The sequence below is a fragment of the Thunnus albacares genome, chromosome 5 (assembly GCF_914725855.1).
Source record: "Thunnus albacares chromosome 5, fThuAlb1.1, whole genome shotgun sequence".
Taxonomy (NCBI): Eukaryota; Metazoa; Chordata; class Actinopteri; order Scombriformes; family Scombridae; genus Thunnus; species Thunnus albacares.
This window is the reverse complement of record NC_058110.1, coordinates 30,975,996-30,991,747: the sequence shown is the minus strand read 5'-3', so window position 1 is coordinate 30,991,747 and position 15,752 is coordinate 30,975,996. Positions and strand designations below refer to the sequence as shown.

Sequence of the window (15,752 nt, the reverse complement as noted above, 5' to 3'; positions counted from 1 at the left end):
ATCTGCGATATTTGCAGTGGTCATCCGTGTTTTCAGCCCTGTGAAAACCGCCTTGTCTAACATCTGTAAAGGAAAATGACCTTCCATTTTTGACCTTCTATCTAACGTTTGACTTGGGATTTCTTAATGTATAATTCAGTCTTTTTTGTTTGTTTGTTTTAGCAACTCCTTACTTTTTCCCACGTTTTCTCCCTCATTTTTGTGGCAGCAGTGAGAGTTCTCAAGAAGAGCTTTGATAGCATGTTGGGTGCATAGATTCAATGGGTTCGTCTTAGAATAGTGGTTCCCAACAGAATTAAACAAACAAACATGTCTGCTACACACATTTTTTTTGGTTTTTTTTACTACTTTTCTCTAATGTTTGCCATTTTCTCGTGAATTACTGGATAATGTTACCAGTTCAAGCCTCTAGCATAGTCGCAGTCTTACCAATAACATTAACACTGGCTCCATTCTATTCAAGTGTCCAGTGAGCCAGCATGCACAAAACCAAGACCCGGCTGCATTAATTTTACTATTTACACGTGTGCTTTTCTTGATGTCACATGTTCAGGTGTCTTCAATGAAAAAAGACACATTGATGACCTTCAAGAGAGGACTTCCAAGCCTCTCCTTGCAGGATCCTGTAGATCAGGGCTGGTTCGTTAGTGAGATTTGACTCACCTGGTCTGACTGCTGATTGCAAGATATAACCTTGAGTTTTCCCCCCTTGCCTTTTATCCTTTTGATTTGGTTTTAGCTTTATTTCTCCTTTCCTTACGTAAAACAAACTGATCATATGTGGTCTGCTCTTGTTGTGACAGCATTAACTCAAACTCAGTTCTACATATGCATCTTCATTATTTGGAGCTGCCAACCAAAACCCTCTACAAGTGCATCTGGTAAACAAGTAGGTTTAAAATGCTTTGCTAAAAGGTGCCTCAGCAGCAGTTGCTGACAGATGGAAGAGTTTTACTCATTGACCATGTTTTCCCAGATGTTCCCACATGGTTTAAGGATTCAAACCAACAACCTTCCAAGCACAAGCATCCCGTCCCGTGTTTCCAAACCCTCAAACCTTGAATGAACCTCCTAATCATCAGCTCCGAATCCAGGAGAACCACCAGGCCAAACTGCTGGAACCAACGCATCTCCCAGGAGACGTAAAACTCTCAGTGGCTTCGAGGAGCTTCCAGGTTTCTTGACGATGCGGATTTTATCACAGGTTTGATTTCTCCGCTGCAACCCGAGCCAATTCACACAGCAGATCAGAAACTTGATCTCCTGGTTGAACTGGAGACGGCAGAAACTTCCAAAAGTGCTCAAGCCAGATATCGTTGGAAAAAAAAAGTGATCCCTATATGACGACTAGAAATGAGAAACCTATAAGCTAAATGTTTTGTTCTTTTCTAATAAAAATAGTGCGATGATGTTTTTATGTTAGATTTGTTGGGTTTGGGTCAATCTCACACTTGAAAGGTAGTTTCCTCCTTTGCAGAGTCAGCTTGGAACAGTCACGGCAGATTTTAATGGTCACCTAAAGTCACAGCAGAAAATATGTTAAAACATCCAAAGAAAATTCTCAGACCACTGCTGCAGCACAGTCCACTCCTTTGTTTGTGTGCTCCATACACATGTTTTCATCAAAATATGCAAAATTAGGGCTAAACCCACAGCTTCTGTTAAAGGATATGGCTGGTGACTTTCTATATTTTTCTGGCAGACACCACTGCTTGGGAACACGTTTTCCGTTTCTGAGCTTCGCTAGCTTGTTGTGATACCACAACCTCTTGACTTTGTACTAAAGTTCTTTGAGAAATTTGCAGTGTAGTCCAGAGTAAAGAGGTTGTAATATGCAGTACAGTGGCCTCACACGGAAGTCTCCTAAGACAGAAAACATGCCTGCTGTTATTAGTGTTTGGACATCCAGTGCATAGTGTAGCGGTGTGGCTACACACACACACACACACACACACACACAATGATGTTCTTGTAAATAGGATCAATTTCTTGTTTGTTTAGCTCTGCACATGAGATTTGTTGACAATAAGTATTATCCTTTAATTGCATGCACAGCTATTTGTTGTCTGTCATACAAAACCAATATAAGTGAACATATTTGTGAGTTGAAAGTCTTGTTTTAGCAGAGATGACTACTGTACATTCTATGTCCCTCTTCCTTTTCCTCACACCAGGTCCTGTGTGTGTGTTTGTGTGTCGGTACGTTCATAATATAATTTCCTGTTTTTCACCGAACTGTGATGTCCCCATAAGGTTATAAACATACAGCAGGAGGAAGCAGTAGTAAGCAGCAGTGACGTCAGTTTGATGTGTGATCAACAGCACAAGAAGAGGAGTCATGGTTAAGGTCAAGGTATCAGGCACACAACACAGAAGCATTCCATGAACACATTAACAGAGCTGGACACAGAGTCAGCTGCAGCTGTCCCTGCAGAAGAAAGACAGGGGAGGGGAAGGAAAGAGGAAAGGACAAAATTATTCATTCGCTTATTTTTACCTTTGTTTTACCATGTTAGTCTTCCTTAGAAAAGGGGTGTCTGTTATTTCTCTCATGATAATTGATAGCTGACTCATTTTGTATGTCTCCTTACTGTCCTTTTTATTTTCTTGTATTAATATGTATTTAACTAAATCATGGTTTATATATTAGTATCTATTTCCTTTTATTTCCCACTTTTATGCTGTTTGTATTGGTTAAACTGACACTAAAAACAAATGTACATAGCAGCAAACTGTTGAGACAGCACAGAGACAACAGAGGAAAAATATGAGTTGAAAGGTAGGGTGGTAAAGGTAAATGGAGTTTAGGTGAAGTGAGGGGAAAGATAGGATGAGGAAGGAGGAAGAGACTTCACTTTGAGGGGTGTGTGAGGGAAAGGTTTTGGCTGTTAGTGTTTTCCCACAGCTATAACGTGGGTGTGTGTGTGTGAGCAAAGGAGAAACACGTGCTACAGTGGACACATGCACACACATTCCTGCAAATAAGTACACAGAGACACCCAAACACGGAATACATGCAACACACAAAGACTACCCTACAATGTACAGTACAATGTTTGTGTATGAACACATTCATGCAATCACAGAAGCATAAACGTCACACAAACTGCTTTATAAAATACGCATATTCTTCTAATTTTCTCTGTCAAAGTTTGACTACAGGAGGCTGTTTTCATATTTACCTGTTGAAGGGTGAAAGTTTCTCTGTGCTCTCCTTAAATCTGAGTTTTAGACGTGTATTTACGAGCTGATTTGGTGACATCACAACTAGTTTGGAAGCAAATTCTGGTCCAGTATGTAACTTACACAAGTGTGATGTGGAAACTTGAAGCCTCAAGTGCACAAACACTGAGAATGGACTTTTCAGTGAAGTAGGAGACATCTTGTGTCCAGCAGTTAAACTTATGAAATGAAAAATATTTACATATTCATAAATTGGGGATTTTTCAAGTTTGAAGCCAATACCATCAACGCCCTCGGAGGAGATGGCGTTTGTTCGGAGGCCAAAATTGAGGCAAAGTCTTATTTTGAAAGGCTAATTGCAGACTTCCTGTTGGATTTAGGTCAGGGGTGTCAGCGTATGATTTGTAGGTCTTCATGAGACGAATAATGTTTAGAGAAAGAGAAATAATTGGTTTAAGAGAAATAATCAATGTAATTTCAAGACATTTTAACTAGTTTATTGAACTTTTTGTGGGTAAAACCATATCAGACATGAAAATATTTACCAAGAAGGGGATTTTATGTCTTAAAACATGTCTAGAGGGAATCTTTAAGTTGGAAATGAAACTTGATGATGTAACATCACAGTCTGGTTCTAAGCCCCGTCCAAGCCACTCTCTTCAAATGTTTATCTGTAATATCATTTTGTTGTTTGGTTGAAAGTTGTTTTTTGTCATGTATATTTTGTTATGTTCTTGAAATAGTATGTGTACAGTTAGTTTTGGGTCTGACTTGAGTGGTAAGAAGGTTCTTGGTCCAGAAAACCTGAAACCCAGAAACCTGGAGGCCGCTTGGAGCTGTGGTGTGGTGTCTCCTGGGATGAGTCGTGGTTCTGAATGTGTGGTCTGCTGCTTCTTTTGGCTTCAGACAAGAAGCAATAAAAAACTTGGATGTTTCTAGAAGCTGTAATGGCTAACACAGCAATTCAGCGGGGACTAAACCAGAACCAAACAGCAGCTGTGTAGAAATATTCATCAGATGCTTTGCCCACTTTGATACTAAATAATGACAGTTGCTTGAAGCTCGTGCTACTTTGCCTGTGTTTTAGATGATCTATAACCTCTGAGCCTCACAGGCATCTGACTTAACTATGATTCATTGAGCTGCAGGGTGACATGACACAGCGCAGTTGACGGACATGACATTTACGGCAGGAACCAAATTTATGACCTTTTAATCAATGGTCAGTGGTTAATCTGCTCTCTGCTGAATTTCACTTGTGTGGCCTGAAAAACCCATAATCACTGCAGCTGGGTTAAGTTTTTCAATCTCAGTAAATATGAGTCACACCCAGAATAAGGACTGATGCAGCAGACCTGAGTTAAGCTAAAGCGCCAGTCCCAAAAAATAAAAAAGTTATCTAATTTTTTTGTTTGGTTTAAAAAATTTGGTGCAAAACACATGAAGAAGTGTCTGTCCACTTGACATCCTGATGTTAGTCATGAGTAGATTAATAATCTTTTTGTCTGATTTTTCTTTGTTGTTTACTTTATTTATAAGATTGTTAAATGTACAGAAAGATGGGAAAGTGTTAACTGCATACAACTTTTTAGTCCACTGAGCCACCAGGACGCACCTGTTATCACAAATTCATTGATTTGTTATTGATGATAGAACATGAGCAGCTGCTTCTCCTTAATACATTTCGTTAATTTGCATTTCCAGTGTAGTCTAATACTAATAGTCTAAAGAAGTTTCTGAGGCTTCTTCACTCAGACATAAATAAAATGATGAATTTTATTTTGCTGCTAGCTCATATCATACTGATTCACTTCTGAGAATTTTAAGGTTGGGTTTTAAAATATTAACAATGACCTGGAGGTATTTGGGGGGGAGTTGGGGGTGTGACGTTTTAGCAACATTTTAGCAAAATTACAAACTTTTTGTGTGACACCAAAACTCTCTGAATTGAATATAGATAAAAGTAAAAAAAAGTGACAAAACCGTGATGAGCAAACTGATTCTGCAGCAAATATATATATATATATATATATATATATATATATATATATATATATATATATATATTAGCAAGTATTGTTTTTTTTAATATTATTTTTATTTTAATATTGTCATTAATGGTGATATTTATAATTAAGGTTAAAATTCTCAGTATGCACATGAAGATGGGTGCAGGGCCCAGAGGTGGGACAAAGTGTCAAGTCATGGCTATGAACTCCAAGAGTCCAATCTCAAGACCAACAAGTCCCAGGTCAAATAACTAAGTCCTAACTTTAGGTTTTAAATCCTAAAAAAGTCCTTATGTGTCTTTCACTACATTTAATGCCATTTTAAATGTTTAAACAGAATGACAATTTAGTAAATTTACAGAAATTACAAATACTTTTTATACACTGTGTGTATTTATTACTCTCAAATGAACATTTAAAAGTAAAGTTGTCTCTTGTTATTCCTGTGACATGATTACAATAATTTTATGTAGGATTGGTTCAAAGCATAGACAAGGGAAAATTGGATTTGGTGCACTTTTATTTTTAATTTAGAATTGTAATTTTTGGATTTAGGGAGATTATCAAAAGGCCTAAATCCAAGGGTAGTCACAAGTCATTGGTGTTCAAGTCCAAGTCCTGTTGCATTTGACTTTGTGAAGCCTAAAGTCATCAGATTCATGACTCCATTCTGAATCAAGTTCATATGACTCAAGTCCAATCTCTGGCAGGTCCCGCTGTACACTAATCTTTTTGCAGACCTCATCTGCAGTCTCCAACAGTCCACAGTCGTTATCACTGAGGGGTGACCAAGTCATTGTTTTTCAAGCACAGAAAGCCTCAATTCTCAGGACTCAAATCACAAGTCAGGTTTCAAATCATAAACTATAGTTTTGAAGCACTAAACAAGTCATCATGTGTACTTGTATGTAATCCAAGTCCAAGTTGTGTGGCTTGAGGCCATACCTGTGAAAGTGAGTATAACATCAGCGGCTGTTGCTTTCTCCATGAAGAAAAAGAATAAAACAGGAAAATAGAAAGTTTAATCTGTAAAACACACATAGTTATGAGTAGAGGAAAATATTAAAGTTTGGAGAGAAAAACAGAAAAAGAAGTGCATGTCTCACTGAATAAGATGAAATCTTTCTGCAGTTTATAAGTCCTCTCCAGTGGGTGAGATGCTTTTAGTCCCAGCTGCAGCACATTTTACTTCTCCAGTCCAGATGACTTAAGCACTATTTGGTTTGGACAGCAGGCACTTAGATATAAAGTCTAAGTATTTAAAGTTAATTCAACTAGTATTTTGCGCCTCAGGTTTGGTCCCATCTGAAGCCCTGGGTTAGAAGCCATAAGAGCTTCTAGAAAGATCCAGGTTTTTATTGTTGCTTTGCTAAAGCCAAGAGATCCACCAGACCACAGCCTGTGATCTGACACTTGGCGGGAGTTCATTTTGAAACTGTACTCTATTTGAGGCTGTAGATACATTTATGTCACTGCTGGTGACTGCTTTGCACATAGCATTACAGAAATGAAGCAAATATACATTATACAGTTCAACAATTTATATTAAGAAGTGCAGCAGTTTTTGTTGTTGTTGTTTTTAATACGACAAGTCTTCCAAATTAAAAGTCCAAATACCTTGTTTGACCATTGACGTTTTTTAATCTGGCGTCTCTATCTGCAGTAGTCAGCAAGACAACATCATTTGTCTGTGCTTTTTAAAAACGTTACAAATCACTGTTAAAAAACAATGATGTTTTATGATGTGACAACACTGTGGTTCAGGCACAAAAACCACTTGGTTAGTTTTAAGGAAAGGTCATGGTTTAAGTTAAAATCATCACTTTGTTAAAATTTGAGAACTGTGTTGTGGGTTAAAATTGTGTGACCTCCATCGTCATGGCAACAATAAACACCACAGGCTTAAAGTTAGAGGATGATCGTAGTTATGGTTTTTAAAAAAAAAACTTACGGTTAGAGACTTACCGTTGGAGACGGGAAATGAACAGCGGTCTCCTGTTACAAAGGTTCACTTTTTGCAAGTTTGGGTTAATCCATCCACCCGACCTGCCTCCACTGAATATGAGGAAAATTGTCAATTTATATAGACGTCATGTAAACTACGCCACTTGTCGGAAATAACTTACTCTTCACTATGGTTCACCATACAGTGTGTACATCATCTTATAGTGTTGTTGAAATGTCTAGTGAGCATTATTATACATTATACAGCTGACTCAAATAATTCCACTATGCAATTTACGAAAGTGGTGTACAATCAATAGTCAACGTAGAGCTAACGACAGTAACATCTTGCAATGCATGGAGAGAAAAAAGGCAAATGTAGATGGTTGCCAGATGAAAAGAATGACCTGAGGAGTGTCCAAAATGTTGTTTTTTTTTTTTTATTTTTATTTTGTCTCCACACACTGCATTATTGAAACCCCCCCAAAACCCAAATTCTAACTTTAAATCCCGAACAACTGATGAATGTCAAGATTTCTTTAAGAATTTTGTAAACTCTCTCACACATATACACACACAAACACACACACACACACACACAGCATCTTCCAGTGTGACAACCCGGTAATCACAACGGAGCAGTTCTTCAGTTTTCATCCAAACCAAACATAGCATGATGACTGTGTTTGAGTCATCTGCAGCTGGATGGACAGAATGAACTTTGACAACACTGAGGCTGAAGTTATATATATAAAACATTCAATCTTACAATCTTAAAAGGCTTCAAAAAGGAGTAAAAAGGAAAAAAAAAGAAAACCACCAAAGAAAAAAATCCCATTAGGAAAAAAAAGAAATTCAGTAGAAGTTAAGGTAAAGACACATACTGTGTGCTGCTCGTCTGGGCTGAAATGTAAAAACAATGTTGGGATTGTTCTGTCAAAGTGTCAAAGGTCAGATATCGTTGACATGGTAAAGGGAATGGGGGCATAAAAGGGTGAGCACAATAAAGCGAGAGGGGAGTAGGAAATGGAGAAAATGGTGGAGAGAGGTAGAGTTAAAGAGGCAGAGAGAGAGAGTTCAGACCTCCTGTTCTCAGCTCTAAACATCCTGTTGGAGGGAAATACCCTGGCTCTACAGCATAAAACAGGTGTTAAAAACAATATGAAGTGAACACATGTTAATGTTTGTCACATATTCCTTATTTACTACATCACATTTCTTCCTTTAGAGGGTCACTCCAAATTGACAAATCCCAAAAGGGGAAGTATCATGCACAATTCCAGGTGCATATTTATATTCTGGGTTGCTACTGATATTTGCATGATTTAAAGTTCAAAACCTCCTTATTTAACTTATACTGACCCATTATGCAGAACCCTCAGTTCAGCCTCTGTCTAAAACAGGCTGTTTTTAGCTCCTGTTTCTTTAAGGCCCCCCTTCCTGATGAGCCCACTCTGTTGCTGATTGGCCAGCGTCTGCAGTTTTGGAAGCTACATAAATAGCAATCAGTAGGATTTCACTTCTTCTCATTCTTTACTCATGTTGGAGCCCAAATGCAATCCTAAGTATGCTAGTATACAATGTGAACAACCTCATGAAAAAAAACTTTAGCAACAAAGGCTATGGAACAGACTGCCATTTGTGGGCATGGCCGAACAATCTGATATGTCATTACGATGTGGAAGTAGAGGTAACATTGCAAGTGGACTGTTCAGAGCAGGCTGAAGCCCTGTCTTTTGACTGGCAGGCAGCATTTTACATATGTTTACCTCAAATGTTAATATATAAAATAAATCACAAAAAGCATGATATGTCCCATTTAGGGGCAACACAGAAGTATGGAGTGTAATGAACCTTAAAACACACACACATTTGTGTCATGATACATCTCTGTCCTCTTTCCTGGGTCAACAGTTTCTTTCCAGACTGGTACATTCTGGCTGCTGTATTTTCACTACTTCTTCTGTCTGTATAATAAATCCGAGGCTACAGGCATCATTTAATGCATGCCAAATGATGTGTCGCTCCATAATGCTGCTGGTGCGTGTTGTACTTGAGACTGTCACTCAGTATAAACAAACTTGCATTAGTAACTTGGCTTACAAGACAAGGATAGATGTTTTTTTTTTTTTTTTTTTTAGCAGCGGTGTTTAAGAATAAGTAGCTCACCACTGCACGGCTAATCTGACAGAAGTTGACATTAGCAGGTAAGTTTTTAAGCTGTTCTGTGTGCTAGAGCTGATCAGTTAATTGCCTCTCTACCCTGCAAACTGACAATAGCAGTGCACTTTTTAATACACTGGTGTTCCTTAAGCTAAGGTGCAGGGGTATAAAAATATAAATGTTTCCCTTTTAGTACAGGAAAGCACAGGCCATGTGATTTACTCAGTATATCTGTATGCTACATCAAAAAAACCAAAACAAAACAATAAAAAAACACAATTTAATTTCATTTGGACTTTAACACAGTACATCACTCACTGCAATAGATGGCACTGTCCTTTGATAGTGCCACTGAATCCTGCAAATGTGTGTGCAAGGTGTGCTGTTGCCTTACTAGTTAGACCCACCAGCTTGACCTTAAAGAAAGAAAGAGAGAGACTGAATGTCGAGGCTCAAACTCAGTCTTATCATCTACTAGTTTTGAGTAGTAGTTTTGAGTTTTGAGACGCTGCCCTCTACAAAATAAAGTTTAAAGGAGAGAGGAGAGAGTTGCTACAGCTGCTCTGTCAGAAAAAAAAAATCTAAAAACATGCCTTGATTTCCATTCATCATGAAGACACGATTTATAACATACTTTATACCAAAACATTTTCAAGGCTGTGGGCCTTCATTACTCATAAATCAAACGCAGCTGGAGTCTCTAAACAAACAAAACAAACTGACTGGATCAAACCCAGACTACGACAACTGCAGTGAATACTGGACTTGGTATTTATGTAATAATTCACAGTTGTGCTCCTGGATTGAGTCCAACAGTGGCCACTGTAACAAAACAAGCCCTTATGACCCCTAAATTGAGCACCTGTATTAAGGTTATTACCTCATAGAATCGCTCAGCATTCATGCTAACCAGTGACAGTGAACCCACCATAAGCCACACAACAAGAGCAAATGTGTAATAACCCTAATGAGCATCTAACAGTGATTTTTGTACAAAAACAAATCCCTTTGGTGTATCTGTAACTCTGAGAAAATAATCAAAATCTCATTACAACATTTATTTATTTATATATTTATCATCAAAATGACCATTTGTTTTGATTTTCATCAATGCATCCCTTTTTAAAACAGTTTTAGTTGTGATGTAATTTCAGGTCATAACCAGCAGGTGGCAGCAGTAGAGCATCTGTCTCTTCCAGCCAACACTGACAGACTTAACACAGAATTAAAGGTAATAGACAAGACACATCCTGCTGTTAAACTGTGCAGCAATCGTATAATATTGTATCCTGCTGTCAAATGTCAACATCTGTCCCCTCTTACCCTTAAACCCCTCTTTTCCTGCTACATTCACCTGCAACAAATGACAGCTGCCTTGGTAGAGAGCTGATGCACGTTTTCAGTGTCACCCGAGTTCAAATGACATCATTGTCCCTTGAACAAATACCGTGTGTGAACACAGCCTCTATATCACTGGGTGTCAAAACTGTTTAAGAGGGTTTTCAACCATGACAGTTTACAAAATCCTGCGCTGCGTGTGTTGTTGCCGGATAAACACGGTTTTGGATGGAACTGCTGTGCTTGAGACCACTGAGAGAGCAGGGAGGTATTTCACTAAGCAAATTCAAGCAGTAAGCTAAATTTGTTTGGAAATTATTTCCATTTCATAAAGCAAGCTTGGATAACTGGTCACATCTGCTTTCACTCAGTAACTTAAATAGATGCATTCACTCTCATGAATGAACAATAGTTCTCTATTTGGTGTCAAATGATGAGAAGAAAATCCTTTCAGCTCTTGACATTTAATTATAAAGCTATTTAAATGTATTTTTTGCTAATGTATGAAAACATTGTATTACCCTTGCTACTGACATTTTAATTACACTACATTGTTGCCTTTCTTAGGTTATTAAATTGTTTGTGATTGTAAAGGAAACACTGCATTGACATTGTGTTTATTCCATATGTGCCTTAACCATTCAGTTATGTTTTGTATCATTTTCCGCTCATATATCCTTTTACGTAACGTGATTTTAAATCACAGGAGCATCAATGACATCTAGCAACAAAAACCCCCAACCTTGAAAAACAAGTACAAAGCTGCAGTGAATTACACTGTTTTGTACCCTTCAGGAAACTTTTCCATTTGTCATTTTTATAGGATGTAAATCATCGGATGAAGAGCAACAGAGGACATCAACTATCAAGAGCAACTTCAAAAAAACTTTTATTAGGAACAGATTTTGTTTCATCGCCAATCTGCCAGATCATTTTTGAGCATTTATGAGCGGCAGCTCTAATCGATCTGAACGGCGTGACTGTCTGTTCTATGTTTGCAGCTTCTATGTCACAGACGTTACCTCACCGATCTGCTGTGATGTCATCCCATTTCTCTCCCACCCTGACGCCTTTTTCTCTCTCTCTCGCTGCCTCTGACTCTGTCATCTTTTTCCTTCTCCGTTTGGCTCTGCCTCTTCTCACCTCTGCTTCTCCCTCCTCTGTCGTGCTCTATTTTCTTCTATCTTCTTTCTGCCGGTCTCTCTTCTCCCATGTAATTAATTACAAATATAAAACAAAAAATACTTGTTTTCAAAAATATTCGAATCAGAATTTAGTAGATGTGCCTTTAGCAATTACAGCTTCGAGTCGGTCTCTATCAGCTATGCACATCTGGACACTGACATTTTAACCCGTTCTTCACAGTCACAAATTCTCGTTTGGATTGAGATCAGGACCGTTTTTTTTTTTTTTTTTTTTAAGCCATGAACCCTGTGCAGTTTTGGCTTCATGCTTACGGTCTCTCTGGAGAACAAATCTTTTAACAAGAAGCAGGTTTCTGGCAGACTGAATCAGGTTTTCCTCCAGGATTTTCTGCATTCTTTTAACTCTCCACCCTCAAAAGCCTTCCAGGGCCTGCAGCAGAGAAGCATCTTCACAGTATGACGCTGCCGCCGCTGTGCTTCACGGAGGGGACGATATATTTATGATGATGTGCAGTGTAACGTGCTGCTCAGTCTGATAGCCAAAAAGCTCAATTTTGGTCTCATCTGGGTTTTTTTTAAGTGGCTTCCTCTTTGCTGCTCTCCCATAAAGCTGCAACTAGTGAAGCACTCTGCTTTTGTATGCACAGTCTCTCCAATTTCAACCTTTTCAGTCACCTTTTCGCCGAGCTGCTTGGGGTGTTTCTTTTTCTTTTATAATTTACGTCTATAGGATCTGGTTGGATCTTGCTTTGTCGCGCTCTGGCTGCATGGCGGATCCAATGGAAGCGTGTTAGAAGCGGAGTATCTTACCCCTCCTGTCCACTGCATGCGGCTGCATTGCTTTTCCAGTTGTGCCAAAGCTCCGTTACATCTTAATCAAATGTCCACTGGAAGTGATTCATAGCAGAGCATCTTTAAGCAGACAGATTGTTTCAAGTTGTTTTTACAGTATATTAAAGATACAGTTGTGTTTATGATTGATGTGGTAACATATTCTTTGTGGCTTTAGTAGCATGACTTCCCCTGCATCACAGACATTGCAACTTTTCATTGAAAAAGTCCAAAGATTTATAGAAGCTAGTAGAGCAGAAGTTTGTTCAGACAGGGGGCGGGGCCTCAGCTCTCCATCTTCCCATTTTAGCCAGCATCTCGAGGCCTTCAGGGAAACTGTCCAGCTCATTCGACTCTTTATTAGTGTTACTGATGTATTCACTGATGTTTTTCTTCTAGTTTAGCCTAAATAGCAAATAACAGAGAAACCTGCTGTTGGGAACTACAGATGCCTCTTGTTCTTTCAGCATCATTACACTCTCAGTCTGTCTGCTTTCTGTACAAATGTGTGTGTGTGTGTGTGTGTGTGTGTGTGGCTGAATAAGTCTTCTCTGAATGAACGGGTCATGCTCAGGTCAGTTGTGCGTCACTGTGGTTGCTCTCTTTCAGATTCTCAGTGGTGCATATTCTTCATAACTGATGGTGAATGCTGATACACATGGAAACCGTTGCTTGTTCTAAGTTAAATTTCAGCTGGTCATACGCATTGCTTATAAGAAATACAGCATATGGTTTAAGTAACTATTAACTATAGCTGGCTGTCAGATAAATGTAGTGACATGAAAAGCACAATACCCTCTGAAAACTAGTGAAGCCTTTCTGCTCAGCGTGTGTGTAGCTCAGCCCCGTCGTTGGTCAAGCAGACACACGGACCTGCTGCTCTTTATACATCCTTGACACAGAGAGAGCAGAGCGGAGCAGTGGATGGTGACAGCGATATAACCTGGTCACTATGAGGTTGATGCCCAGAAGCGTCCTGAACACAGCAAAAGAAAATACAGACCGCCACACACCTCTAGTGGGTCATAAGTAACGATAGAGAGGAATTACTTTTGTGAGTCCATATACATTGTTTTTTTTTAGGAAAATCCTGCACAATATACCTTTAAGTCAGTCTCACATACACCATCCTGTTGCTGGAAATACTCAAGCACTGAATTTGGATTCATCCGCCACTGAAAATAGTCCTCAACAAATCCATTTTCCCCTGTTTGAGTAACATTTGCTAGAAACCACAGTGCCCAGCTGTTTTTGGTAATCACTGAGCCTTCTTTAAAAACTAATGTTTGCATCTGTTTGCCAGTTTTTTTTTTTAAGATTTGGGTCTTGGGGATGAGTGCCAAAGACAGGGAAAGGAAGTGAGGGAGGCAGACAAACACATTGTTAGTTTTGATCTCTTCATGGGATTTGTGGACAATATAGAGTAATATTAGATGGATCCTTTGTATTTTATTAGTCCAATTATTTTGTCAACTTAGTTCACATGTATTGATCACATTCATTTTAGCATTATATATTTTAACATGTGGCTTTATGTTTTTTTTTCATATGCTAGAGCCTATGAAGGAGTGATAAACACTGCAGCTGCCACCCAGTAGCATCAATGTTCTGTATTTTGAATTGGCAGTGACCACGCAACATCAGCCTCAACATTAGTGATGTTTGCTCTCTGCTCGTGAGGAGGTCTATAATTCAGGGAACTGAAACACCAATAAATTCAGCTCCTGTGCGGTTTTGCTCCTTGTGGTTTCTACGGTTGCCATGGGCTCACAGGGAGTCACAACGGCAAATTGAAAAAGTTAAACCATCACCAACTGTGATGGCAGCGGCAAATATCCATGCATGAAAACGAGAGCAGCAGCCGCCTTCTCTTCTCTTACCACTTGCTGTTTGAAAGCACCTGAAGTCCTCTGAGACACTCTTGTGATGAAGTGCTGTAAAAATAAACTTGAAATGACTCAACCAGAAACTGCAAAAATCCAAAAGAAAAAAAAAAAAACATGAGGAGTAGCCACAGTTTGACTTAAATAAATGATCCCTGGGGAGTTCAGTGCAGAAACACAGCAATGACCTCCATTGCAGCAAAGATGGAGATAAAATGAAATAAAAAAAAAAAAAACATAAGGAATCGACATTACCACTTTAAATGCAAATAAAGGTGCAGAGTTATAAAAGAAGCTGCACTTCTTGCCAATCGCTTTTTCCCCGGGCAGGCTCTTCCAAAGTTTAGAGTCCCTGGCTGCAAATACTTAAGTCAGGAGAAAAAGTGTCTCTCCTTTTTATAGATTGTGGACTCTGGCTTATGCTCTCCCTGAATCGCCCATTTCATTATGCTTTGCTCTCAGTTTATTGGTTTTAAGGCATGACACTCCAAGGGGAGATGTGTTTAGCTTATTGCTTTGGTGGGGTGAAGCGGTGCTGGCTTATTGCTGAAGTCTGGAGATCCTAGCTGCTTCAGCAATAGATATACACAGCCATCTGTACTGTTGAAGACACCAGTGAACCCAGTATGGATTACAGCAGACAGCACTGGGAACACAGGAAACTCAAAACACTTTCTGTCCTCTTTCTATTAATGGCTGCTGTTAGTAGCGTGTACAGACTCTTATAGGATCAGGCGTGAAAATGAAAAGCGGTACATCTGAATACAGGTTTAACATTTCATGCCAGAAGGAAACTGAGTCGGTGTCCCCAAAAGGGACGTGTTGGCTGATGTTTGGCTGAAATTCAAACATAGAATTTGTGCTGCCAAAAATGACAATACCTGTCACAAATCCCCACCGTCCAAGGTGATGTCTTTGTAAGAAATATGTTTACATACACACTATCCTGGTCTTGAGTAATAAGTCTTATGTTGATTGTATTCAGGATATGACGGTCAATTGTATGTCTATTTACATGACTCTGAGGGGCTCAAGCAACACTTGTAATATGAAGAACAATTTTATTATGAGACCAACGCAGCTTGTGGCCTTCATCAGGGTTAGTATACAACATATTACAAAGGACATTTAAATAAAAATATAAAAGACAGCTCCACTGAAGAGTTTTTGCTAGCTACTTATTTTGTCATCTATTGTCTGACAGATTATTATTTGATGCCACACATGTCAGTTAATGTCATATATGATACTCTGAA

General features: G+C 38.9%; 1 long non-coding RNA gene across 1 annotated transcript; it reads left to right on the top strand.

Moving 5' to 3' along the window:
• Window positions 1-216: 216 nt before the first annotated feature.
• LOC122982737 lies at window positions 217-1,411 on the top strand. The gene is made up of 2 exons (XR_006403524.1): window positions 217-889; window positions 977-1,411. It is a non-coding gene; the product is annotated as an uncharacterized LOC122982737 (long non-coding RNA).
• The last annotated feature ends 14,341 nt before the right edge of the window (window positions 1,412-15,752 follow it).